The sequence below is a fragment of the Pelodiscus sinensis genome, chromosome Z (genome assembly GCF_052426305.1).
Source record: "Pelodiscus sinensis isolate ZL-2025 chromosome Z, ASM5242630v1, whole genome shotgun sequence".
Classification (NCBI taxonomy): Eukaryota; Metazoa; Chordata; order Testudines; family Trionychidae; genus Pelodiscus; species Pelodiscus sinensis.
Genome location: NC_143085.1, coordinates 25,996,811 through 26,024,208, shown reverse-complemented (window position 1 = coordinate 26,024,208; position 27,398 = coordinate 25,996,811). Strand labels below are relative to the sequence as shown.

Below are 27,398 nucleotides of genomic sequence, written 5' to 3'. Positions count from 1 at the left end.
TTAATTTCTTGGATAGTGTGAGGCAGAGTCTTTCACTGTAGTCAGTGAAGTATGTTGATCTTAGTGGATTGTTCACTTTCAGTCCTTTGTGATGGAGAGGCAGTGCCTTTGTGATGGAGAGGCAGTGCCCTCCTTAGGATTTATTGGGCCCTAGGCAGTACTATTAAACTAGTGCCCCTATGCCCAATGATAATTGGGGGTAGGGCACAGTGATGCTTCTTTAGAGATGTGATTTTATAATATTCAGCAACACACCAATGAAATATATTAAAAACAAATTTTAAACTAAGGTTCTGTAGATTAACACAGTAAATTCAGAAATTGACAGGGGTTGGCAAATGTCTGTTAAATGGCTTCATTACCACTTGAATGGCTCTTTTACAGGTTGATGTTCCACTAATAGTTCTGGCAGGCTTTTTCAGTGTTAACTACCTCCTCTCCAGAGGAAAAAGAGCCACAGAATAAAGATAGGAAGAAGTGGGTGGGTTGACATTAAGAACCAGAGGTGCACCAAAACTTCGGGTGCCTTCCACAGCTGTGTATGGGTCAGGACAGTTCTGTGCAGAGGACTGAAACTGAAAGCAGAGAATCTTTCCTGAGCTCTCAGTGCTCTCTCTTTAGAACTCAAGCAACATCAAGAAGGAGGAGCAAACTGCCTGACTGGAATATAGAGGTAACTGGATTTAGGAGGGACCACAGCTGCAGAGGTCATAGATTGGGATAAGGAGACTGGGTGGGGACTGAGTCAAGAACCCAAGTGGTGGAGACGGGAACTGCTGCATAGGCAACCTTAATTTCTTGCATTTCTGAACTTTTCAGTGATAGTCTTGGCAACTAGAACATTCTCTTACTGTAGTTTTTTGCATGTAATCTATTGCATATTTTTAAAAGTTTGTGCTTCGTCTGTTGATAAATGCGAAGTAATGCACATTAGAAAAATAATCCCAACTATACATTCAATATGATGGGGACTAATTTAGCCACAACTACTCAAGAGAGAGATCATGGAATCATTGTGGATAGTTCTTTGAAAACATCCACTCAAGCTACATCTTGACTGCAGGATTTTTGTGCAAAAAGCCTTTGTCAGAAGAGATCTTCCGCAGAAACTTCTTGCGCAAAAGCATGTCTACGCACAAAAGACAAGACTATCCATCACTTTAGAGACTAACAACATGGTTTATTATGTGATGAGCTTTCATGGGCCAGACCCACTTCCTCAGATCAAATTGTGGAAGAAAATTGGCATGACCATATATACAAAGGGATACAATAAAAAAAGTAAACACATATAAAAAGGACAAATCAAATTTCAGAACAGAGCGGGCATGATGGGGGGAGGTTAATGTCTGTGAGCTAATGATATTAGAGGTGATAATTGGGGAAGCTATCTTTGTAATGGGTAAGATAATTAGCATCTTTGTTAAGGCCCAGTTGTAAAGTGTCAAATTTAAGTGTGAATGACAGTTCCGAGGTTCCTCTTTGAAGTCTTGTGTTAAAATGTCTTTGAAGCAGGATGCAGGTAATCAAGTTGTTGAGACGATGTCCTTTCTGGTTGAAATGGCAAGAAACTGTTTTTTCTTTGTGAAACTGTCTGATATCAGTTTTGTGGGCATTGATTCTTTAGCGAAGTATCTGAGACGTTTGTCCAATGTACATAACAGACGGACACTGTCGGCACATGATGGCATAAATTATATTTCTGGATGAGCAGGAATATGTATTCTTGATCTTATAACTGAATTGGTTAGGTCCAATGATGGTGTCAGCAGAATAAATATTTACTGTCTTTTGTTTCAGCTATACCAGACTAACATGGCTACATCTCTATTACTATTCCACACACAAAAGCGCATCGAAAAAGTGATCTGCTTTTGCAAAAGACAGCATCCAGACTGACTGGACGCTTTCTCACATGAAAGGCCACTCAGAACCAATTCAGGCAGGGCTTTAAGTCACCAGTTCCTTTTGAGGGCTGGTGCCAGAGCCTTGCAGAGATACATGCTTAAAGGGACCCCCCTGGACAGCTGTCTCTTTACTGCTGCAGCATGCTTGCTACCTCTTTGAGGGACAACAAAGCTCTTACAGTGCCTCCTGTGGTTGCCCTGTTCTTTCTGGGGATGCCACAGCTTTTTCCTGTGTGTGCCATGGAGCCGGAACCACCTCTGGGCAGGCAATGGCCCCACACAGCCATGCTGCAGTTCTTGCAGCATTTGTTGCCAGCTGCCTTCCTCTTCATGGAGGAACTGAGCTCTTCCTGGAGACCCACTCTGTGGCTGCTCTTCTCTGGCTGCTGCACCCCACTGTCAAGAGGCATTTTTGGAGGCTGAAACCAGCTCGGACTGGTAGGACCAGCTGGTCCTGCAGCAGTGGGATGACCAGCAGTGGGTACAGAACTTTAGAATGTGCAAGACCATCTTCCTCAAGCTCTGTGCCTGGCTTGATCCCATCCTCTGGAGAAGCGACACTCGCCTGCAGCCTGCCATACCCCTGCAGAAGCAGGTCGCAATCACCCTGTAGAAGCTTGTCACCCCACACAGCTACCAATCAGTAGGCAACCAGTTTGGGGTGGGGAAGTCCACTGTTGGGGCCCTCCTTATGGAGGAAAGGAGATCGCAGGCTGCAGTCCCTGCACGGGGGGAAGAGGGAGTATTGAATAAGGGGGACCCTCAGGAGGGGGGCAGGGGACTGTAGGGGATGGAGTGGGGAGGGGAAAGTCCTGTCCCCGAGGTGCTTGTGTTGTTCCTCCCTCACACAGTCCTGCTGCGGGGTGGGGAGGAGAAGGGGAGAGTGAGCTCATGGGAGGTGGCTCCTGGAGGATTTGGGGGGGACAGAGGAGGGGAGGGGGTGAGCACTCCCATAGGTTCAGTCACCCCCTCTCTCATTCTCTGTTTTGTGTGGCCAGGGGGAGGAGGGAAGTCTGAACTGGGAGGGGGAATCAGGACTGGGAGTGGGGGGGGGCAGGTTCCCCGCGTTCCATTCCCCGTGCCTCCCCTGCACCCCGCACTCTGCTCCCCCAATCCCTGTGTTCCTTTGGCTCTGTGCCTCCCATTCCCCACACCACCTCTGTACCCCCCACACTGTTCCCCATACCCCTTTGGCTCTGTGCACCCCAGCACCCCAGTCCCCCTGCTGTCCCTGGTCCCCATACCTCTCTGGCTCTGCGCCTCCCATTCCCCATGGTGAACTCTGCTCCCCCTCTGGCTCTGCACTTTCCCTGCACCCGGCTCCCCCTGTGGGTCGGGAGTGAGGGGTGCTTGTCCAGAGAGAGGGGCTGGGCAGGGCAGGGAAAAGGCTGTTGTGACCCATCAGTGAGTGAAAGGGGAGGGGGAGTTTACTTGAAGCGCTTTTGCCTTTATGGAAAAAAAATTAAAATTATATTTGTTATTTATAGGGCTAAAATGCTGGGACAAAAACAACAACAAAAACCAAAGTGCAAACGTGTAAAAGCCAACAAAAAAGCGGGGGGGGGGGGGGAGGATTTTTTGCTTAGGGCAGCAAAAAACCTAGAGCTGGCCCTGACTGGGGAGAGAAGTGGGGAGGCTCAAGGTGCCCCCTCAGGTGTGGGGACCTCGTTGGGGCTGTGTTGCTTTGGAGGCCAGGATTGGTAGAGGGGGAAGGAGGAGGGGCCATAGGCATCACTTTTGGAGGGGGTATGGGCATTGCTAAAAGAGAGAGCAGAGGCATAGCAGGGTGAGCTGGCAGATGGGCAAAGGACATAGCAGGGGGGCCAGAAAGGTGGAAGGCCGGAGCAGCAGCATCATGCAGGACATAATGCCACACATGATGTCACAATGTGACATCAATTGGTCCCAGGCATGCTTCCACCAGTCAAGATCTGCATTGATCCTGTGCTCCAGGGCCTGCTGACATGCTGGCATCCTCCTGCACCCTGGCTTGGCTGTGGGTCCCTCAGGCTCTGGTGGGTGGTTGCGATGATGTGGCTCGGCCCTCAGTCCCAGCTGGTCCGGCTGTGGAGAACACACCAGAGGGAGAGGCAGTCAGTCATCCCTGCTGACACTGTCCCTGAGACCGTGCCCTCCTCTGTGAACATCAACCAACAGGCCGTGGCCCACAGAAGGGGGATGTTTCAGGTGCAAGGCCATGTGTGGCCTGCACAGCATGCCCTGTCTCACAGGGGCCCCTCTGTTCCCAGAGGACTGTGCTGCCCTCCCCCTCACCCCAGCCCCACCCCCATCCCACAGACAGGCAGGCAAGGGAAGTGTCCTGCCACAGTGGGATCCCCTCATGAGCACCAGAGGAGCCAGGGGCAGCCTGGGCCTCCCTGGGGTCTGTACACACACCTGTGGCTCACTGGGCTGTCTGTATGAGTGGCTGCTGCCTTGCACATGCAGGCATGCCTGTGTGCTGTGTGCAGAACTCTTTGGTCCATGAGGGGTGGTTCCAGCAATCTTGTGGTTAGCCTGCTTTGAGCAGGGTGCACCCCTCCTTGGCGGGGGCAGGATGTGTGTGGCCTCCTCTGAGCTTGGTTGCAGGTGCCCAAGCGTGTTTGCACCCGCATGCGGCACCCTTCCACTGCACGTGGTTGCACGTGCACAGACTGCATTACGATATGCAGCCCAAGCAGCCTGAGCAACACCCTGCTACCTGCACGCCTGCCTGCCTCATCCTGTGTGTGTGTGTGACAACTCACCTAAAGATCCCGCCCAGGCATCGGAGGAGGCCTGGGAGATGTCCTGGCTGGCATCATCCTCTCGGATGACCTCCGGCTGAAATATGTTGGGGCTCTCGGAGTCCACCAGTATGGGTAGGGAAGATGTTTTCCTACCACCCAGGATGTGGTGGAGCTTGGTGTAGTAGGGGCAGGTGTGAGGTCCTGTGCTAGAGTGCACGCTGCACTCGGTGGCCCTCACATATCCCAGACGAAGCTCCTTCATCTTGCTCCAGACCTGCTCCATGGTCCAAGCAGGGTGTCCTTGCTCCGCCAGAGATGCGGCCATCCAAGAGTTCTACCTTTGGTCCGGGGCTCCTGCAAGGAATCCTCCTTGCCCCACAATTCAGGGAGGGTCTCAGTCTCCGGTCCTGTCCAGGTCGGGGTGCACCTTTTGGTCCCCCAGTGGGGGCGGTCCTGGGATCTCTGATGCTGCTCCCTGGAAGGGCCAGGGAGGTTTTGGGGGGCTTGTGGCTCTGCCATGGGTGGCAATGGCAGTAGAACAGAGCGCCACGCATTGAGGGTACTGCTCTCTGCACAGCTTCCTGCCATAAGGCTTGTCCAATCCAGGGTGTCTGCAGCTTTAAGAGGGGCCAGAAGACAGGAACTATAGAGTTCTGATTACCATGGGTGGAGTGGCCACCAGGGCACCTGTTCTTTTTTTCCTGGAGGCCATTTCTTGCACAAAAAACCCTGTTCCCCGTCCACACACACTTTTTTGTGAAAGAACTCTTTCGCAAAAAGGAGTTCTTCCTCATAGATAGAGGAATACCAATTGCGCAAAAACCCCTCTGATCGTTCAATTTACTTGTGCAAAAACTCTTAATTTAGACATAGCCTCCATGTGCAGCGACAGTCAAAAAAGCAAACTAAATGTTAGGAATCATTAAAAAGGGATAGAGAATAAGACAGAGAATATCTTATTGCCTCTATACAAAACCATGGTACACACAAATCTTGAATACCGTGTACAGATGTTGCCTCATCTGAAAAAAGATATATTGACATTAGAAAATGTTCATAGAAAGGCAACAAAAATGATTAGGGGTTTAGAATAGGTCCCATATGAAGACAGATTTAAAAGACTTGGACTTTTCACTTTAGAAAAGAGGAGACTGGGGGGGATATGACAGAGGTCTATAAAATCATGACCAGTGTGGAAAAAGTGAATAACGAAAAGTAATTTATTTGTTCCCATAATATAAGAATGAAATTAATAGGTAACAAGTTTAAAACAAACAAAAGAACATTTTTCTTCAAGCAGCACATAGTCAACTTGTGGAACTCCGTGCCATATGATTCTGTGAAGACTAGCACTTTAACAGGGTTCAAAAAAGAGCTAGATAGATTCATGGAGGTTAGGTACATTAATGGCTATTAGCCAGATGGGTAGGAATAGTGTCCCTAGCCTCTATTTGTCTGAAAATGGATGACAGGAGACGAATCGCGTAATGATTACCTGTTGTGTGCACTCCTTTTGGGCATCTGGTATTAGCCACTGTCAGCAAACAGGATACTGAGTTAAATGGACTTTTGGTCTGATCCAGTATTGCTGCTCTTATGTTCGTTCAAGAACTCCTCTTAAACAATAATAGCTAGGACCACCAAATTTGGTACACAGCTTCCACTTGCCATTTACTTAAAGAAAGGTCAGAGTTTAGTTGTACCAGAACAAAGGAGTGCGCCTGGAATGGGATTGTTTCTCATCAAACCAAACAGAAAAGAGACAGAATCACCAGGCAGGTAAAAGGGGCTGGCTGGGGGCCTGCACTGTACACTCGGGACTGCCACAGCCCTGAGCCTCCCACCCTCTAGATGCCTTTTAGGGAGGTGGGGGGGGGGAGCTGAAGCTCCTTCCTCTCCTAATTCATACAGAAACATTGCTGGCTGTTCCCCTTCATTAGGGAGCAAGGGGAAAGTGCACGGCTTTCTTCATTCCTTACTCTGGCTAGAGAGCACAGGGGACAGACAAGCCTGGACCTGTCCCAGCCAAGGGACATGTACCCTCCCCCGTCTTTGCCTCTTGTAGGTGCAGGAGGTATGGAGAGGCCTCTGCTGAGGTGAAAGAGGGCTGAGTTAATCCTCTTTCCCTGGTACAACTTACATATTGAACCCCTCATCCCCATCCCCTTCCCAGAGCAATGGTTCAAATTAAACATGTACATTTTCATTTTATTTTCCAAAATATAAAAATTGAGTTAAGGACCTGAGCAAATCTTCTAATAGGTATATAATTTCCAGAATGTTTTCTGTAGCTGTGAGGTAGTTTAACGCTATAAAATATATTGTAACTGTACATAGAAACTAATGAGAATATGATGCAATTACTACTGCCTTTCTTCATGTTTCTGTGTTATTTAGTCATATAAATTCTGCTCTTAGTTACATAAGTGTAAATCCAAAGAAATCCCAGGGAAGTCACTAGCATAGCAATGGGAGCTTTCTTACTCAAAACAGCCTGAGGAAGTCAGATAATAGTGTTTTCCTGAGAAAAAGACAATCATTGGAGATGGAGCTGTTGAAATCACTGATTTTTTTTCACTTCTCTGGATGTTCTGAAATGTGAAATAAATATTTTTTGGGACTCATACCATACATTTCATTCCACCCCAATAAAATATTTCATATTGATATCAAACATTTTTGTAATATAACTTTTAAATGAAATTGAAGAAAAATTCAAAGCAAAATCTTTTCAAATTAACAAAATAGATTTTCATTTAAAAGATGTGGAAATGAAATGGGTTTTTTTCTCTCAATGTTTGATACAGTTTGGCAAAAATGAATAGCTTTATGAAACCAATCTAAGTTTTCCAACAAAATGTTGTCCCTAAAATTTCACCAGCTCTAATTGGAGATAGAACTTTCTAGTCAGATGAAAGATGCACAAGAACAAAAACAGGCAAGCCCAAATTGCTCAAGATGTTCCTGTTTTGGAGGCATGTTATCCTGCACAAAGTGCAGCTTGTTTTTTCTGGGAGAGAGGACATGATTTAAAGTCAATCTCTTAGAGGACCGAGACTTAAGTATCAGCTCATGCTTTCAGGTACTGCTGTTGGGCTAAATGTATCACTGCTATTACTTGGTAGACTTCAATGGGATTATGACAGGGTTGAGTATTGCACAATTGCTTCAATGGGTCTTCACACAGAAGAAAGATGAGCAGCATTTAGCTCTCTTGTAGATAAATATAATTCCAGGGATATAATCTAGGTATGAGAAAATGACATATCTCTGGTGAAAAGACAAACTGGGGAGGAGGGAAGAGTAGCTAATTCTAAATATATTATGCACCCGGTTAAGTCCATAATTTCAGTGGACATTGGAACAAAGGCTTATTTCAGTCTGTAGTATCTGGCTTAAGTATAGTATATGAACTAACTTTTTAAAAGAACACGGATAAAAACTCAGTAGAAATGCCACAAATCCAGTAATTTTAGAATTCAAAACTATTGTGTGTAGTCCAAATTTATTCATTGAGAAAAATAACCCCACATTAAAAGGTTACGATTCTGAACACATATCCAGAAAAAGCAAAAATCTTCATGAAGGCTATGATTTTCAAACCCGAACACACCTGCTTACCTTAAGCATATGAATAGGCCCACTGACTTAAAGCTAGGCAAGTGCATGTGTTTTCAAGGTCATTGCCATAAACACTAAGGTTTAGGTGCATTAGAGCTATCTAAATGGAGACAGATTAAACTCAGTTATGCTCATTCCATGTATGCAATTCCCACTGAGTCCACCTGAGAATCTAGAGACAGAATGGCTGTTGCTGTGCCTACATTTTGAGGAATCAGTTAAAAAAACCCTGTGTTTTGATACTCTCTTGTCCCTCCATTTCCTCCTGTGCCTGACTAAATATAGAAAAACAGGCTTTGTTCAAATGCAAATTCAACAGTTGTGAAAAGCCCTCAAGGTCAGAGCATAAGATAAATAGTAAATGGGAACAGTGCTGACAACAACTGATAAGCTGAGTTTTGTGGGTGTGGAGTAACCCATCAATCACATTTTCAGGTGATGTCATGCAAGAGCTGTCCCATGTACTGTAATTCAGAAGTAATATCACACAATGGGAATAAAATGAGCTATGGCACAGGAGAATTCACTATTCTGCCTGACCCATATTAGAGTGTATGTGTGGTACAGTGACAGATAATCTAATGTAAAAAGCTGTATTGAGAAAAAAGGTTTGATAAAGAAGAGGGTTTCCACTGTAAATAGCTGTCCCAGCATGGAGACAGTTTACTAGAAATACAGTCATGCCAGTACAGTGTGACCATTTGGTAAGCGGTCTGAAATAAGGATGTCAATGAGTAGACAACTAGACAATAAGCCTAGCATTATCAGTTAATCTTGTTGATTACACACATTCTTTCACCATCCCCTCCTTGCACTGCTGCTCCCTCTGTATCAGAGGCAGCAAGGGGGAGGAGCAGGAGCCAGTGCTGAAGGGAGCCAACTTAAAATCTGGTGCCCCCAGCACCAGTTCTGCAGTGCTGCCTGCCTCCTCACCCCCATCCCATGCTGATGCATCTATGAGAGGCAGCAGTGAGGGAGGGGGAGAGGAGGCTACCTTGCAGCAGCCTCTTTCCACTAGGGATTTAATAGTTTAGTCGATTAACTGATAAGCAAAAGACTATAGGTTAATGCTCCTCTCCCCCAACCAGTACATTTTTAGCAGGCTGGCCAGCAGCCTGGCTCAGTCCTGGCTTGTGCCAGGTCCGGGACCTACCTCTACTGAAGCTTTGCATTTAAAGTGTATTAAGAGCTGGGTGGATGGGCAGCCCAGCTCAGCTCTGTCTTGCAGCTCAAACTCCTCCTCCCCCCCCGAGACAGAGGCTGCTGCCACACCACGCTGCTGCCTCTTTATCAGAGGCAGCAACACAAGGAGACTGACAGCTGGTCCATGAGAGGAGCTGGTTTTTAAACTGGTTCCTTTCATAGACCAGCTCTCACCTGGCACCCCAAGACAGAGGCAGTAGTGCAGAGTGGCAGAGGGCTTCTCGGGAGTAAGGTTGAAGCTCACTGGCTGCCGGCCCCACCCCCAGGGACTATAGAGTAGTCGACTAACTGATAAGAATTCTTGAGGTTACTCAGCTATTCAATTAACCAGTATTTAACAACCCTACTCTCCACGGCAGGCCTGGGGCCACTGCAGGCAGAAGCTGCTTCATCATAGCTGCCTCTGTCCACAGAAGGTCCAAGCTCACCATAGACAGATGCTGCTCTTCATCCCATGGACCAGCCTCTGTCTGTGGGGAGCAAGCATTCCCATGGACAGGGGCTGCTACCACGCCACACTGCTACCTCTCTATCAGAGACAGCAGTGCAGGGCAGCAAGCAGCTGGTCAATGAGGGGAGCTGGTTTTAAAATTGGCTCTCCTTTTGAACTGGCTCCTTCTGCCACCCTGCATTGGGATCACAGGGTATCAGCCAACGGTCAGGGCAGTGTGTGTGTGTGTATGTTTCCGAGAAAAGATTTAACGTCCGTGTCTTTACTGCTAGGACTGGGGTCCCGTTGCAGAGGGTGGCCAGCAGGCCAACAGACGCCCCGTTATATAGGAAGAGCTTATTACACCTTAGATTTTAGCTGCTAGAACACAGGGTTCCTTCGCAGCGGGCAGCCTGGGGAAGGCTGAAAAGGTGCCCCAACGGATCTTGTAACCTGGGAGTGACACAAATCCAAATGCCCAAGCTCTCCCTATGTCTGTCCCTTTATGACCGGCTGAAGTTCTTTTAAATTGTGCTTGGTTCTATTACAGCAACTGAAGGAGTCAGGCCAAAGCCTAAACAGTTACAGGTTTGTCAAAAGACTTATAAAAGCATATGGTTACAATGGCTATTGCTCTATTTCTTAAATGCTAGCAAATATACATATATAGGTCTTAAAAATGATTACAGGAAAAAGGTAAAGATAGAAAATAGAAATAATGGTACCAAGTGACAGCTTAATCTTTAAAGAGCTCTAACACTATGTATATATATACTTAAGCAAAGGACCACATCCAGGTACAATTTTTACCCCTTTCTGTGCCTCTCAACTCCAGCGTGCCAGGCCAGGACCGGTCTCTCAATTCCTAGGAAAGATGAATACGAGGTGGGCGTCCCCTCTGGAACCTCGGGAGATCAAACACCAAACCCGACCAGCAGATAGATGGTAGATTGACACTCAGAGAAAATGCCCTGCTGGACCCATCTTTATACCCCCGGGGGTCCATATCCTCTTTCTTATCTAAGAGGCCAAATTCTACTGGTCTGTTTTGTGGCACCAGTTCTTACAAGCAAGTTTCAAGTTAATTTACACTTGCAAGAGAGAGAACTAAATTGTGAGTACTAGACATTTTTTCACTGGGCGAGAGATTCCTCCCCCCACGGATGGCTGTGTGTTCGTATCAATATTGGGTTAAGTCAAGGACACTCCTTGGCAGCCTCTTGGTCAGCAATTGGCATATCTCTGTTTACAGCCATTCACGGTCACATTGCCTAGGCCTTCTGCTCTGTGTGCCCTGTATGCTCCAGGCAAGCAAAAATGGATGTTGCAAGGGGGGTTTCTGTCTGGCTACACAGGGGGTCCCCCAAGAGGGGCCAGGAGTGCTGACCCCACCCCCGAGGACTATAGAATAGTTGTGTAACTCCAAAGTTTTCATGTGGTTACACAACTATTCAAAAACCCGCTATCTAACATCCCTAATCTGAAAAGAAAACATTTATGCAGTTGATGATATCAGCTCTACATCTGCTGAGAAGTAAACGCACCTAATGCATTGCCAGAATGCAAAAAACTATACCTAAGAGACAGGGCTGCCAGTGGCTAGGGGCCCAAATTGAGATTCTGGTCACCTGAGTTCCAGTTCCTAGCTGTCACACTGATCTACTGGGTGACCTTCAACCTGTTACCTCAACTCTGTGCCTTTGTTTCTCAGGCTGAAATGGGGATAATGCTACTGACCTCCCTTAGGAAGTGCTTTGAATAATACAAATGAAAAGCTTGATATAAAAGAGTGAGCTATTACTACAATAAGACTTAAGCATTCACCTTAAGCAGTCATGTTATGCTTAAAAGAAGCACATGGGATCTTTTTCAGAAGGAGAAGGCAACACACCACATTTATTGATAATATAACAAAGTAGCATATTCATTTACACACACACACACACACACACACACACACACACACACCCTGCTGATGGGATAGCTATCAGTCTGTTGCTCGGCCTGACCTGTTGGCCAGATAAGTTGGGTGCGAGGAAGGAGCCAGGTTCTTGTCAGTCCGGAATGATGCTCCATAGTCTTAGCAGGACAGGAAACCGAAGAACCATACAAGACACCTCGTTCGCTGTAGGAGTTTCCTTCCATGCAAGTCTACGCATTTTGCCTTGTCAGGCCTCAATCAGTCATTCAGCATCAAAATCAGTTTTTCTGTGATATATGTTTATCTGGAAGTTGTTCTTGCAGCCAGCTGATATCAGTATGCTGACCTCCCCTCCTGGGTGTTGTCTTCTGGCAAAACTTGTTATCAGTACCTTATCAAGGGGTGCTTGGCACTAACTTCAGGGTTCATCAATCTGCTCTGGTAGTCTGCTCTGGTAGTCTGCACTTAGTTGATAATTATTTGGTGCTTCTGAGTCTCTGGCCCCTTCTCTGAACATTTGAGCATGCAGTTGCCTTCTTTTAAAACATTCTCTCTCTCATTCACACAAACAATATGAGCAGATCTAGAGAAGTGATTATTCCCCTTTATTCGGCTCTGGTGAGGCCACATCTGGAGTATTGTGTCCAGTTCTGGGCTCCCCACTATCGAAAGGATGTGGACGCATTGGAGAGGGTCCAGCAAAGGGCAACCAAAATGATTAGGGGGCTGGAGCACTTGACCTATGAGGAGAGGCTGAGGGATTTGGGTTTGTTTAGTCTGCAGAAGAGAAGATTGAGGGGGGATTTGATAGCAGCCTTCAACTTCCTGAAAGGAGGTTCCAAAGAGGCTGGAGAAAGGCTGTTCACAGTAGTGATGGATGGCAGAAAGAAGGAGCAATGGTCTCAAGTTACTGTGGGAGAGGTCTAGGTTGGATATTAGAAAAACTATTTCACTAGGGGTGTGTCTAGACTACAAGGATTTTTCGAAAAAAGTGGCCTTTTTTCGAAAAATCTTTACCTGAGTCTGGGCTGCCACTGCGTTCTGTCAACAGTAAATTGAAAGAACGTGGCGGTGTTGTTGACAGCAGAAAGCCTCGTATTACGACGAATAACGCCTTTTTTCAAAAGTGCTCTTTCGAAAAAAGGTGCTGTGCAAACTTTGCTTTTTCGAAAGAGAGCATCCAGACTGCCTGGGTGCTCTCTTTCAAAAAAGTGGCTTGCTTTTTTGAAAGTACTGGTTGCAGTCTAGATGTTCTTTTTCGAAAGAGGCTTTTTTGAAAGTATCTTTCAAAAAAGCCTCTTTCGAAAGAGGCTTGCAGTTTAGACGTAGCCTAGGAGGGTAGTGAAGTACTGGAATGGGTTACCTAGGGAGATGGTGGAATCATAGAATCATAGAATCCTAGGGCTGGGAGAGACCTTAGGAAGTTATCAAGTCCAGCCCCCTGCCCAAGGCAGGACCAATCCCAACTAAGTCAATCCAGCCTGGGCTTTGTCAAGCCGAGACAAATCTCCATCCCTAGAGGTTTTTAAGTCTCAGCTGGCTGGGTTGATTTAGTTGGGGTTGGTCCTGCCTTGGGCAGGGGGCTGGACTTGATGACTCCTGAGGTCCCTTCCAACTCTATGATTCTATGATACATTTACAGAATTGCAGCATGGAACAAAGACACTTTAACAAAGTTACAAAGTCTTTTAACATTAAACTTCTTTCTATCTATTACAAGGCTTTGCCTAATATTAATATCACTATGTATTACAATATTCCACCCCTTTGATTTAACATCAGAACATGCTAACATCAAACCAAGCTGGAGCTAAGTTAACAAAGTTGCCTGGCCTATCTAAGACCTACATCTTGTGTTTAAGTTTAATCCAAACCTTTTGCTATAACATATATTCATTATAACTAACTAACTAACTTATTACTTACAAAATTCCAGGGCTACAGCCATGATAGGAGGGAAGTCACTTCCATGGAGTTAGGTGGTACTCACGCTGAGCCAGCCAACTGGTGCATAGAAAAGAGGCCACTCTGTGGTCTTAAAAATGACTGAAGGGCCTACGTACCAAGGAACATTTTGTGAGGGATGCTGCCTAAAAAGGCACAATACCTTATGGAACTCACCCTGGGCAATGCATCTCCATTCTGTCCTCTGCTCAGGGCTCCAGACATACTACAGCAAGCTTGTCAAACTCAAAGCCTACAAAGGGCCTCACAAACAAAAACTGAAAGCTTTCAGGACCATCAAAGAAAATGTACTCCTATTGGAAAGTTGTAATTATTTATTATTATAGATTATGTTTTAGGTATATTTTTAAATATTTTTAAGGGCTTGTTGGACTATAATACAATAATTTGATGTGTAAAATTGTTATTTGCTCATATATATTTTAATTTAAATATAAATATAAGGTATTTTTAAATTCCAATAAGAACAAAATAAGTTCAAGAAGAATAGGTCCATCAATGGCTAGTAGCCAGAATGGCAGGGATGATGTCCCTAGCTTCTGTTTTCCGGAAGCAAGGAATGGGTGGTGGGATGGATCATAATGATTGCTGCCTGTTTTCCCTTCTGAAGCACCTTGCACTGGCCACTGTTAAAGACAGGATACTGGGCTAGAAGGCACCTTTGATCTGACCCAGTACGGTCATTCTATATACTACCGGAAAAAGTCAAATTAAGATACACAACTTCAGTTACGTTAATTGTGTAGTTGAAGCTGAAGTAGCTTAATTCGGCTTTTGTCTACACAGCAGGAAGTGGAAGAAAGAACACTTTTCCTTTCACTTCTTTTACTCCTTGTGAAAGCGGGGTTACCAGCATTGACTAGACCATCCCTCCCATTTCGAATTAGCAGTCTTAACTAGATGGCTAATTTAACTAGAAGATCAGCAGCGGCATCTTCGGTCTTTCTCTGCAGTATAGATGTTTCCATATAGAGCTGAAATATATCTGCCCTCTTGCTGTAACCCACTAGACCCCACTCTCTTTCCAGAGCTGAGAGAGAGTCCAGGAGTCCTGACAAGGCCTCTGTCTTCCCAGGTATTAAACAAGTAAGAATATACATTCAAATTTTAAGGCTAACTAGTGTCCCTTAAGTGACTTGCCACAAGATATCAGACTATGTTATGTTAGAGCTGAGTGGGTCTGATATGTAAGTATTTTTTTCTTTTATATAGGAATTAGATACAGTGCTCCTGCCAGCTAACTGCTAAGTTATCTGTGGAAAAAAAGCAGTTATCTAGTGCCTTGGTAGCCCCTGGATAGAGATTATGTGTGTGAGGGGAGGGCAGATTGGGTGGGTTCCCCCTCTCCCCATTTGGTGCTTGGTTTGTCCTGAGCATGCTCAGTAACATGGCTGAAGCCACTGTCTTCAGTCTGCCTCCTATGCTGTCATTCTCTCCCTCCCAATGCAGCATTTACAGGTCACCCTCCCACCAAAATCTGAAATGGCACCCCTGACATGGCATCAGGGGGATCATGGTAGTGCTTCCTGGCCAGAGGCTCCTTCTAAGGATTGTTGGACTGTGGGGACTGTCCCTGGCCTCCATGGCCTGCAGGTTGTCAGGGGAGCTGAGGCTCTGGGGGCTGTCCCCTCCTCCAGTGGGTGCCTCCCACACGTCCCGTAGGCTCTCCCGCGAAGGTGGGTTTGGCAGGCTCTAGATTTGGGGTAGGAAGGCTCCTTATCTGATCTGGAGGCAGTCAACATGGCGGAGCCCCCGTCCTGCTGGCAACTCTCTTTGTGCTGTAGCTGCCCCCAATGGCCACTCTCAGCATTGCAGCTCTCTTCTCTACACTCCTCCTTTTTGCATCACTCCACTCTCTACCTCCCTCCCTTTCCATGTTATCAAAAACAGGTCCATTCCCAGCACTTCCCATTTTCCAGGCACAACCAAACTCTGATGTAGATTTAAATTAGGAGAAGAAGAAACTTCCTACCAAATTTAGTGGTTCTAACTCTTATGGTTTAGGAGGAGTTCTTGAACAAATGAATAAACAGATGGACAGACTGAGGGATGGACTCTAAAATACACAGATAGATATAAAGGCATCCATTGCTATGCTGGGCACCTCTGACATTACATAAAACAATCCAATTCAAAGAAAAGCATCAGCAAACCTCCACCCCAACACAATTCAATGAGCCTTCCCCATTAGAACTCTATTCTCTGTAAACAGTTATCCTCTGATCCACCCCTTCTTTTAAACGAAAGGGACTCCAACTCAAATATCTCTGTTGATCATAACTTTGGCAGTTTCAGGCCAGAAAATCCATGCAATTCAGGGCTTCATAAGTGAAAATAAAAAAACTTAGGTTATAAATGGAAACCAGTACGTAGCTAGACCATATTACAGAGCACTGGTGGCTTACACAATTGATCATCTATTTTGCTTATGTAAGCAGTGGCTGAATTACTGCTTGCCATCAGCCACCTAAAAGGAGAGATCTGCCCTGGGGGTGGGTGTGCTCACTCCAATTGTTTAGTTCTGCAAGATAATTAACTGTTAACTGTTGATATGTAAATACCGATCATGCCAGGAGGGGGAAGGAATGGGAAGTGTGGGTCTGTAAATCCAAGTCAGCCAGGGCTGATGGAGGATCAATGTTGGAATGGAATGTGGAGAATTGTAAATAATTTGGGGCTGTTGTGGGGGTCACAAACCATGCTACCCCTAAATGTGGGAACTGTAAAATATGACACCAGTGCTTGCAGGAAAGACATCATCATTGTAAGAGGTCTCAGAGGAACAAGCCTCCCTCCTGCCAGAGTTAAGTGAACTGAGTTGGAGGGGAAAGGACTTGAGGGCTTGAGTCAGCCTGCTTCATGCCTGCCAGGTGTAAGCTGTAAGACTGGCTCAATCTGCCCTTTCCCCCCTGGTTTTAATGACAGACTTAAAGCAGACTTCATGAGGAGTCTTTTTGCTAGTCCAGTGGAAGCTGGAATCTTTTGCCAGCCTAGGTGGCGGCTAAAGAGTTGAAATCACTAAGAGCTGAAATCACTGGTTTGGCCAGGAGCCAGACCCACTGCAGCCAGTGGAGCAGCTGGCGGGAATGACCCGCAGGTGGCCGGTGGTACAGCTGGCGGGAACGACCAGTGGGTGGGTGGCCAGTAGGAGAGGTGGCTGGTGGAGTGTCTGGTGGGAACAACTGGTGGGCAGCTGGTAGGAGCAGCAGCAAGAGACCAGAGGAGCGGCTGGTGGGAACAACCAGTGGGCGGCCGGTATGAGTGGTGGCAGGCAGCCAGCGGAGTGGCTGGTGGGAATGACCAGCAGGTGGCCAGTAGGAGTAGCATAAAGGAGGCATAGTCTGAGGCTCAAGGAGTAGAGTCATCAGGATGACGTGTCAAGGTCTATACTGACTGGACAGAGCTGCAAGTGGGGCGTTAGGCATGCAGTATGGAGAAAGTTTGGGTAAATGACAGAATCCTTCCCTTGTTGGACTGGTGAGCCTGACTGGCAAAAGACATTGCTCAGTCCGTTTTGTGAAAGGAAGGTGTTGAGGCTTACCCAGAATATGTCAAATGAGCACCAGTTTAATTGTAAGTGTAAAGGAAAGGCAGCATTGTGAGATACAGGAGATGTAAAATAAAAACAAAATTTTACTGGACAATCAACTGTAACCCCACTTTTAGGGAAGTAAGTAACACAGACAGCAATATGCAACAAAGTGCTGATTACCCCAAATGGAGCAGACGAAAGTTTTGAAAGGGCAGAATGAGACAACAAAAATCTAATGTCAGCAATTGTCAGGCGAGTGGAGGAATACTGAAATACTGAAACAGGGTATATAAGGTTGGATGGAAAGACCAAGAGTGGACGGGTTGCAAATCCTAAAAGCTAGGTCTGATCAACCAGGGCTCCCTCCCCGGCCCTGAATCTCGCTGCTACACATAAGCTCCGAATGGGGAACAACGCTGGTCGTAAGTTGAAATGAAAAATCCAAAAAAGGAGAAACATAAAGAAAAGAATATCTCCTGAATCTAAGCAATGTTTCTATCTTTCTTAACGTGAGTATTATATTTTTGATAACTCCACAAATTGTTTAAAGGAAAATCTGGAGGATATATCTGAAGGAGGAGTTATTATTTCTTGTTTTTTAACTGTACTGTTTTTCTACCTTTTATTTGTGTATTACACTGTCTTAAAAGAATCAAAGATAGTGAATTGATTTAAATGAAAAATTAATTATAAAGTAAAAATAAAAATAAAAATCTTTGCTTAACCCTAAAAAGAAGTATTCCTCTGTCTGAGGTTTCAAATCCTTTAAAGAACCAAACCCAGTTACCAAAACTATTGATCTGGGACAGTTATTCGTGGGGGAGAGGGCTACAAACTCTATTTGTGGTATTTTCCTAAGATAATGCCATGTGACTTCTCTCTCTCTTTCATTAAAAGTTTCTTTTCTACACTCAGATGCTGTACTTGTGAGTGGGGAAGCATTGCCTCTCAGAGGTGCCCAGGGGTTTGTGAATTTCCCAGGCTACTGGGTGGAGGCTCAAGCTGGTTCTGTGTGAGATGGACCCCTAGATATTGAACCCGGCCCTGGTTGCTGCTGGGCCTAACCAATGGAAGGGTTACATTTAGAAAGTAGGCTGTCACCTGCTGCACCAACTTCAGCTTCCAGTGGGTATTAAGGAATAGCCTTATTAACAACACAATGAAACATTTCCAGGCTTGCAGTGACAGAGGCATGATGGATTGTAGTAGTAGTCTATTGCTATGACAACCTAGAGGTGAATAGTATAGGGAATATGCTAACTCAACTACATATGTATAGTTTCTACTAGGGTTGCATCTAGGAGCCCTAATAAGGGACCAGGACTCCATTGTTCTAGACATTGTGCAAGCAAAACAAAAAGTCTCTACCCAAAAGAGAACTATTATAGAGGTCATCTTGTGTAGTGCTGTGTTCCTGGCAAACACAGAAATTAAATGAAAGATAAATACACTCCTGCTGAAAAGTTATACTAGGTCAGACCAAAGTTCCATTTAGCCCAGTATCTTGTCTTCTGACCATGATTGCAATATAACAAAATACACAGACTCAGAGAAATCAGGCTGCTCCCTAATGCAATGAAGTACAGCTCATTCCACATTGCTTTAGGCTCTTTTCTTCCACCATTGCTCTGCTCACATGCTTCTTTGCTAAAGAGGCTCCTCTAGCCTGCGAGCAGGACTCAGCCCTGATCTTATATGCATAACTTGCAACTCCAATGCTGTTCTCAATGCACCACATAGTACCGTATTTTCCGGCGTATAGGGCGACTGGGTGTATAAGACGACCCCCTATCTTTTTAATTAAAAGATAGGGTTTCATCTTATACCCCAGCGCCCTTCCGCCTCCTTTGCTCCCGGTGTCCCTGGTCTGCTGGAGATGGTCCCCAGCAGACCAGAGGCACCGGGAGCAAAGCCGCCAGGAGCGCCTGGGCTCCCCCCCGCCGGAGCCCCTCCGCGGCTTTGAAAGCCTCGGGGAAGCCGGCGGCTGGGCATCCCAGGCGCGCATGGGCTGCCCGCCCGCCGGAGCCCCTCCGCGGCTTTGAAAGCCTCGGGGGAAGCCGGCGGGGGGGCATCCCAGGCGCGCATGGGCTGCCCGCCCGCCGGAGCCCCTCCGCGGCTTTGAAAGCCTCGGGGGAAGCCGGCGGGGGGGCATCCCAGGCGCGCATGGGCTGCCCGCCCGCCGGAGCCCCTCCGCGGCTTTGAAAGCCTCGGGGGAAGCCGGCGGGGGGGCATCCCAGGCGCGCATGGGCTGCCCGCCCGCCGGAGCCCCTCCGCGGCTTTGAAAGCCTCGGGGGAAGCCGGCGGGGGGGCATCCCAGGCGCGCATGGGCTGCCCGCCCGCCGGAGCCCCTCCGCGGCTTTGAAAGCCTCGGGGGAAGCCGGCGGGGGGGCATCCCAGGCGCGCATGGGCTGCCCGCCCGCCGGAGCCCCTCCGCGGCTTTCAAAGCCGCGGAGGGGCTCCGGCGGGGGGGCAGCCCATGCGCGCCTGGGATGCCCAGCCGCCGGCTTCCCCCGAGGCTTTCAAAGCCGCGGAGGGGCTCTGGCGGGCGGGCAGCCCATGCGCGCCTGGGATGCCCAGCCGCCGGCTTCCCCCGAGGCTTTCAAAGCCGCGGAGGGGCTCCGGCGGGCGGGCAGCCCATGCGCGCCTGGGATGCCCAGCCGCCGGCTTCCCCCGAGGCTTTCAAAGCCGCGGAGGGGCTCCGGCGGGCGGGCAGCCCATGCGCGCCTGGGATGCCCAGCCGCCGGCTTCCCCCGAGGCTTTCAAAGCCGCGGAGGGGCTCTGGCGGGCGGGCAGCCCATGCGCGCCTGGGATGCCCAGCCGCCGGCTTCCCCCGAGGCTTTCAAAGCCGCGGAGGGGCTCCGGCGGGCGGGCAGCCCATGCGCGCCTGGGATGCCCAGCCGCCGGCTTCCCCCGAGGCTTTCAAAGCCGCGGAGGGGCTCTGGCGGGCGGGCAGCCCATGCGCGCCTGGGATGCCCCCCCGCCGGCTTCCCCCGAGGCTTTCAAAGCCGCGGAGGGGCTCCGGCGGCGGGGCATCCGGCGTACAAGACGACCCCCGATTTTTGGGGGATGTTTTTTAACTTCAGAGGTCGTCTTGTACGCCGGAATATACGGTACATACCTGTTCTTCATAGGGGAAAAAATGCTAAAGGGCTAAACTCTGTTTCAAAGCTTTGTGGCCTGCCTCTAATCTTTCAAAGACTCAGATCTAAACCTGAGCTTGCAGTCTAAATCTGTTGTTGCTAGGTAGGTTTTCCAGAGCCCCCAAATATTCTGCATAGCTCTCTCATTGTTTTCAACAAAATTATTCTTCATCAATAAAATATCACAACTCATGCCTGTAATAATAGAAAAAAAAGTCATTGAGTTATGATCACTGATTACATTTTCAGTGTTGCTCTGAATAATCTCTTTGAAGTAGAACTGTACTCTTAAAATAATTTCTGAATTTCTATAAATATTGTCTTGCTATTGACTTTGTGCCACCAAAGCACTACCAATAATATACTTGCCTAGCCCTCATTATCCTGATAGCAAATTAGTGCCCTGCTTTGACCTTCACACACAGTTTTAGTATTTTTAGTACTGAGAATTCACTGTTTTTAAAAAAAGTAAAAAGGAAAGGGGAACATAGCCTTTGTTGCAGACAGGAAAAAAAAAAGAGGGAAATTAAGACTATAGCCTACAATGCATAAGTTTTTAAACACCAAATACTGTTGCTGTAGGAGCGTAAGAATTCAGTAATCCACCTGGATAATAGAGCTGCTTGAAAGGTATGACCTGTAAAGCACAGGTCCTGTGAAATGTGGCTACGTGGAAAGAAAAATTGCCAAGGTTTTGACTATTTACCACTTTCACAAAAATGGACAATCCCAAAGGAAACATTTTGCAGAGACAGAAAGAATATTTTGGGGTAAAACGTTCCTTATCTTTAAAGAAGGGAAAAATTAATACTGGCATCCAAAGCAACCCATTTTGTACAGCCTCTTTTATATAGACAGTATCCTCAAAATGCTCCATAGAGTTAAATAATTCCAACCAAGGTTATACAATGCACTACATTTCTACACAAAGAGTAAGGTGAGGCGGGGTGTAGGAGGGACTTATTGCTGGAAAACCACATAGAGCCCTCTGCTGACAGCTATTGTATGTGGTCTGCCATATCTCATGACTCAGCTTTCTGGACAGATCATGCTTTAGTTCCATCACTTCTGGTGAATAGACTGTCTAACTAATACTCCAATGTCCTTAAAAAAGGTTTTCAGCCAATTCTAGCCCCTTGGGGTTCCCACACTCTTCTCTCAGGACTCAGTCATCTTTATCCCCAAATCAAGGTCTTCATGATGCCTTACCAACAATTGAAAGGGGAATTCAAGTGTCCTAGGACAGAGAGGTGTGGTTCACTCTACTCTGTTGTACTCTACTTCCTGCTGCCATCTCCCTTCCAAGTTTGTCAGTAGGCTTCTCTCACATAGTCTGTGCTCATTTCCATATCTCCTAGCTGGTCTTGCACTAAAAATAAAGGCAATTGTCATATTTTTTTATTAGTTCTTTGACTAAGGTTTTAACTGCACAGTTCTCAGCCTTTGCCTAGCAGCATGGCGTTGTGTGTGCAAAAACTATACAAAGGGACTGCTAACAAAATCAACAAGTGAAATTGCCAGCCTCATTAGTCTTTCAGCCCCCACTGAAATTGTTAAGACTTTAACTTTAGTCAACATCATTTAACCCTTTAGAAAAACAGATCAAAAGGAGGCATGATCAAAACACAAATAAGCGTCCTTCACAAGACCATATATGTGGGTATTAACAAACATTAATAAATTGCCTTGAACTTAAAACTATGACAGAATTAATATAGTTGCCCCCTCTCTGAAGAGTGAGAAAGAACAGAGAATTTTTTTCAGCTTATAAGATCTGCTTCAGCCAATACTTACTGTCTAATTCACTGATGAAAAAAGGTCTTCCACATTGTCTTAGCCATTCTTCTACTGAAAACCTTTCACGTATCTGCTGTGTCTAAGAATCTCCTTCATTTATCCCTCTAACATGTATCTTGTCTAGTTTTTGTAAGACTTATTGGCATCTAGCTCATGCCTGCATTTTTTCCCCAATGATTTGCTGTTTCTGTGGTGATACATCGTAATTACTGGTTTCTCTCCCTCTGACCTCATTCATGTCTATTATTGTCATGTAGATGATAGCAACACACCTTGTCCCTTTACACATCAGTTAATTGCAATCATCCTCTATTGTACTTTTATAATCAATGTGGTTCAACTGCCTTATTTTAGAATGACGACTTCTAGTCATAATTCACTAACAAGAAAAAAATCCACATCCACACAATAGCAAAATCATTTCAAATCACAATAATCCAAACCAATCTCATGACTTGGCATGAACTCCATTGAAGATGGATGGGGAGTGCATAGCCCGCACTGAAGGGGGGCAGGAGAGGCCTAAGACTCTGTGGGAAGAGGATGTCTCACCCCGTCACCCAAACTGGGCATGCTCTAAGTACTGGAACAGTATAAAAGGCAGCAGAGCCACTCAGTCTGGGCTGACCAGCAAAGGAGAAGGACCTCCAGCCAGAGCTCCTGAACTGCTGCTGCCAGCCACCCCAGCGATGAGAACCGGAGGCCTGGGAGATATCAATAATGCAAACCCCCTGGAAACCCAGGGAGAACAGCTGCCAGAGAGCCGGAAGACCCAGCTACCATGTGGGACATTGATCCAAACAAAGCAGTAGGAAGTTATTCAGGGAGAGTGCAGGAGCAGCAGCTCCCATCCTCAGTGTGTTTCGGCTGAATTCCCTACTGAGGACGTGGCAGACCATGCTGCTACTCACAGGGCCTTGGGTTGGGACTCGATGGAGAAGGGTGGGCCTGGGTCCCCCTATCAGGGCATGATCCCCAATCATATTGACGCTGGCTAGTAGGCCATACTGACCTGAACTAAGGACTCCTGTTTACTGTCTCCAGACAGTAGGCCATAATGCCCTGGACTCAGGGCTATTTATGGACTTTATCCAGTAGGCCATATCACCCTGGACTGAAAGCTATGTATTGACTCTGACCAATAAGACATACCACCTTGAACTGAGGGATACCTTTGTGCTGTCTGTGGCTAGTAAGCTATACTACCCTGAACTGAGGGCTACTATTTACTAACTCTGGCTAGTAAGCCATACAGCTCTGAACTGAAACATAAATATTGATTCTGGCCATTGGGCCATATTGTCTAGCGAGCTGAGTCTATTATGGATGTGGGGTTACCCAGAGACTGGTGAAGTGTTCCGGATTATAGTGATGGCCAACCCACTTTTGGCCAAGGAGGCAGCGTCTGCACCCAGGAAGGTGCTCACCCTAGTGACAGGGAGTGCATATGCCACCACAGCTGTCCAAGAGTACCCAGAGTCCATTCTCATAATCGATGGTAAGGATTTGTCTTTGTGTGAACCACAATTTGCAATAAAGATAAGGTGTGAATTTTAAAAGGATTAACTATTCCTAATAAACCCCATGGCTGTGTCTACACTGGCCACTTATTCCGGAAAATCAGCTGCTTTTCCAGAATAACTTACCAGCTGTCTACACTGGCCGCTTGCTTTTTCGGAAAAGCACTGACGATCTACTGTGAAATCATCAGTGCCTTTCCAGAAAAACTATGCTGCTCCCATTCGGGCAAAAGTCCTTTTCCGGAAAACTGTTCCAGAAAAGGGCCAGTGTAGACAGCACAGATTTCTTTTCTGCAAAAAAGCCCCGATCGCGAAAATGATGATTGTGGCTTTTTTGCGGAAAAGCGCGTCTACATTGGCACGGACGCTTTTCCGGAAAAAGTGCTTTTCCAGAAAAGCATCCTGCCAATGTAGACGCGCTTTTTCTAGAAATACTTATAATGGAAAACTGTTCCGTTTTAAGCATTTCTGGAAAAGAGTGCCAGTGTAGACACAGCCCAGCTACGTCTACACTGGCCCCTTTTCCAGAAGGGGCATGTAACTTTCACCAGTCGTCGTAGGGAAATCCGCGGGGGATTTAAATATCCCCCGCGGCATTTAAATAAAAATGTCCGCCGCTTTTTTCCGGCTTTTAAAAAAGCCGGAAAAGAGCGTCTACACTGGCCCCGATCCTCCGGAAAAAGCGCCCTTTTCCGGAGGATCGGGGCCAGTGTAGACGCTCTTTTCCGGCTTTTTTAAAAGCCGGAAAAAAGCGGCGGACATTTTTATTTAAATGCCGCGGGGGATATTTAAATCCCCCGCGGATTTCCCTACGACGACTGGTGAAAGTTACATGCCCCTTCCGGAAAAGGGGCCAGTGTAGACGTAGCCCCCATGTGTAGATGCTCTTATTCTGGACTAAGAATGTCTTATCATATATTAGGTTTATGTACTTTGGAAATGTCCAAGTAGTTTTTCCTCATGCAAGTAGTTCCATTTGCTTCTGTGGAATTACTCACATAAGTAAACAGTAATAGACTGGGCCCTTGGTCTACAACAGCACATTACAACACCAGTAATCAGGGTCAGTCATATAACTATTAATTTTAGAGAAACAAAAATCTAGATTTAATATAAAGGGAGTCAAATCTTCACCGAATTTACTGCAAAAATTCAGATTGATTACAATCTCCAGCCTAATGGGTTAGGAGGCAGTATCAGAAATTTTGCAAGACAATCAAGCTAGCCAAAGAGGTTCAGCTAAGTTTTGAGTGAAGTTCAGAGAAGCCCCAGCATTCTTGGGAACTTGACCTGATTTTTTTAAGTCTATTCATCATTAACTGTAACATGTTATCATGTTATGAAAAAATTGCTAGCACAAGAAATTGTCAATAGCCCTAAAGATAACAATGATAATAATTTAATTGTATGAGGATGACAAACCAGTAGGCTAAGATCCACTGGAGTGATTAAGGAAAACAGGAAAGTTATTGATAGACTAGATTAATGCTGCCAAGATCCACAGCCCAGATGGAAGCCCAATGGGACAGTGAAGAACAAACATGGAAAGTTAATGACAGATAAAGTTCAGAGCTTGGATAATTATTATTTTGCGGCATGATTAGACATGAGAGGCTGAAGGTCACATCTCACAGAAAGGGAGCACATCTTTCTGGGAAGAAGGAAATACAATAATGAAAATATTTGTAACTGTATGAGGAGAGATGCAAGAAACCCAGATGTCAAGGAATGAACCTCAGTTCACCAATCTGTCTCAATAGGCAAAAGGTGGAAACTGTGTGGCCACGTGGCCCATACACAGGAAGAACCAGCACTTGAAGGAGTTCCTAAAATATATTAAAAATGTTCTCTTAATAGATTTTTGCATGTGTCTTGTGATGGGACTCTGCTCATCAGGCTGGTGATTATCCCGGATTATCTCTGGCCATCAATATGTCCTCACCTAATGGCTCCTTGTCTGCTGACATGTCTACTTTTGGACCTGAAACACTCCAGGGACAAAGGCATCCTCTTCATGACATATCCCTCTCACCGGGTTACCATCTGTGCTCCTGCTTTCTGAGGTTTAGCATTGTAGTCCTGCCCCACACCAGTAGCAAATGCAGCAGGGGGAGACCTGGGCCCACTCCCTGCTCTGGACCCTGACCCAGGGACCCTGTATTTGGCAGCCACATGCTGAGTCCCCTCAAACTTCTCAATATATTTCCCTAGAGGTCAGCCAGATCCGCCTCATATCCTCCAGTCCTTGCCAGCAACTGCTCTGTCAGCAATTGCTCTGTACATGGCTCTAGCTTCCACCCACACACCAGGAACCCAACCCCTTCTACCCCGCCCTCCCCAGAGCTCCAGAAAGTGGTTGACCCTGCTTTGCCCTGGGATCTCAGACTTATTCTGAGACTGCTAGGCTGGGATACTGTCTGACTGTGGTGCACATAGTCTCTGTGGGATGCTATGTAGACTATTGCTCCCTGCTGAGGTTAGCTATTCTTGTGGATGGTAGGTGCCCCATCACACTATAGTTGTGTCAGCTATACTTTTTTCTCATCGTGAGGTTATTGATAAAGGCCTAAAATATTTTCAATTTTCTTTTCTAACAGTTCTTCTCTTTGTGACAGTCACCATCCTTCAAGCTGAGAAAAATGGAATGGAAAAAGGCTTCAAAAATGGCTATAGGGTTCACTGTTGAGTGGCATGGGGATAAAGGTGTGCAATCCTGTCCCTAAGAGCATCTCTGCTGCACACCCACCATCCAGGAGAACAAGTATGAAGCCCAAGCCTTATAGAGTACTAACACTTTGAGTCTGATTTTCAGAGATACTGAAGATTTGTGTTTCCCATTGATTTCAGCTACAGTTGTGACTGCTCTGCAGTTCTTACAACCTGGCTTCCAGTGTAACACCAGCAGACCCCTGTCATCTGTGGGCAGAACCAAACCCAGGACCTCTGGAACTTAGTGAATAAGCCTCTACGATAAGATAAACGGCAGCTGGTGCTCAGCGAAGGTGGTAGAGTAGACTCATTATTCTCTCTGTAAGTGGTCTCAGTGCTATAGGTGATATAGTACACTCCACCCAGCAGGTGTGTGGCAGAAAAACACGTGTCAAACAGCAGGGCAACACAAAGCTTTAGAGGCTTTTGAAATGTTCTGCAAAGAATTGTGGTCCAGACATCATAGCATATTCCAAAGGCACACATCATTCTTGCAGATCCAGAACATGCAGAATGACCTCTGTACTCCAGAGGGTTTAGCTTGGTATTAAGTTTGTCCATCACTGGCAAGCATATCACTCCAGCTAAGCTTTTTGATATCTGGCTATGTTATGGCATAAACTCACTTTGGAATTCACTGCTCATGCATCTGTACCTTGAAAGCTACTTAAACAGGACCAGCACTAGTGCTGCATCATTTCAAAGCTTGCAGCAGAGACAGCATTTCTAAAAAGGCCATTCAGAGTAAAGGATTAGCTGAGCATAGCCTAGAACAGTATAGAAAGACAAAATAGAAAATCTCATCAAAGTCCTGTGGCACTTTATACCTTCTATATATAGAAGGTAGCTTGACCCAACAATCAGAATGACATTTTTGAATGGATCTTCATGCAGTGCTATAGCTAGATATTCAAGGAAGAAGAA

General features: G+C 46.3%; 1 long non-coding RNA gene across 1 annotated transcript; it reads left to right on the top strand.

The window, feature by feature from the left end:
• Nucleotides 1-449: 449 nt before the first annotated feature.
• On the top strand, nt 450-26,765 carry LOC142818401 (uncharacterized). The gene is made up of 3 exons (XR_012895889.2): nt 450-673; nt 26,363-26,526; nt 26,613-26,765. It is a non-coding gene; the product is annotated as an uncharacterized LOC142818401 (long non-coding RNA).
• Nucleotides 26,766-27,398: the final 633 nt, after the last annotated feature.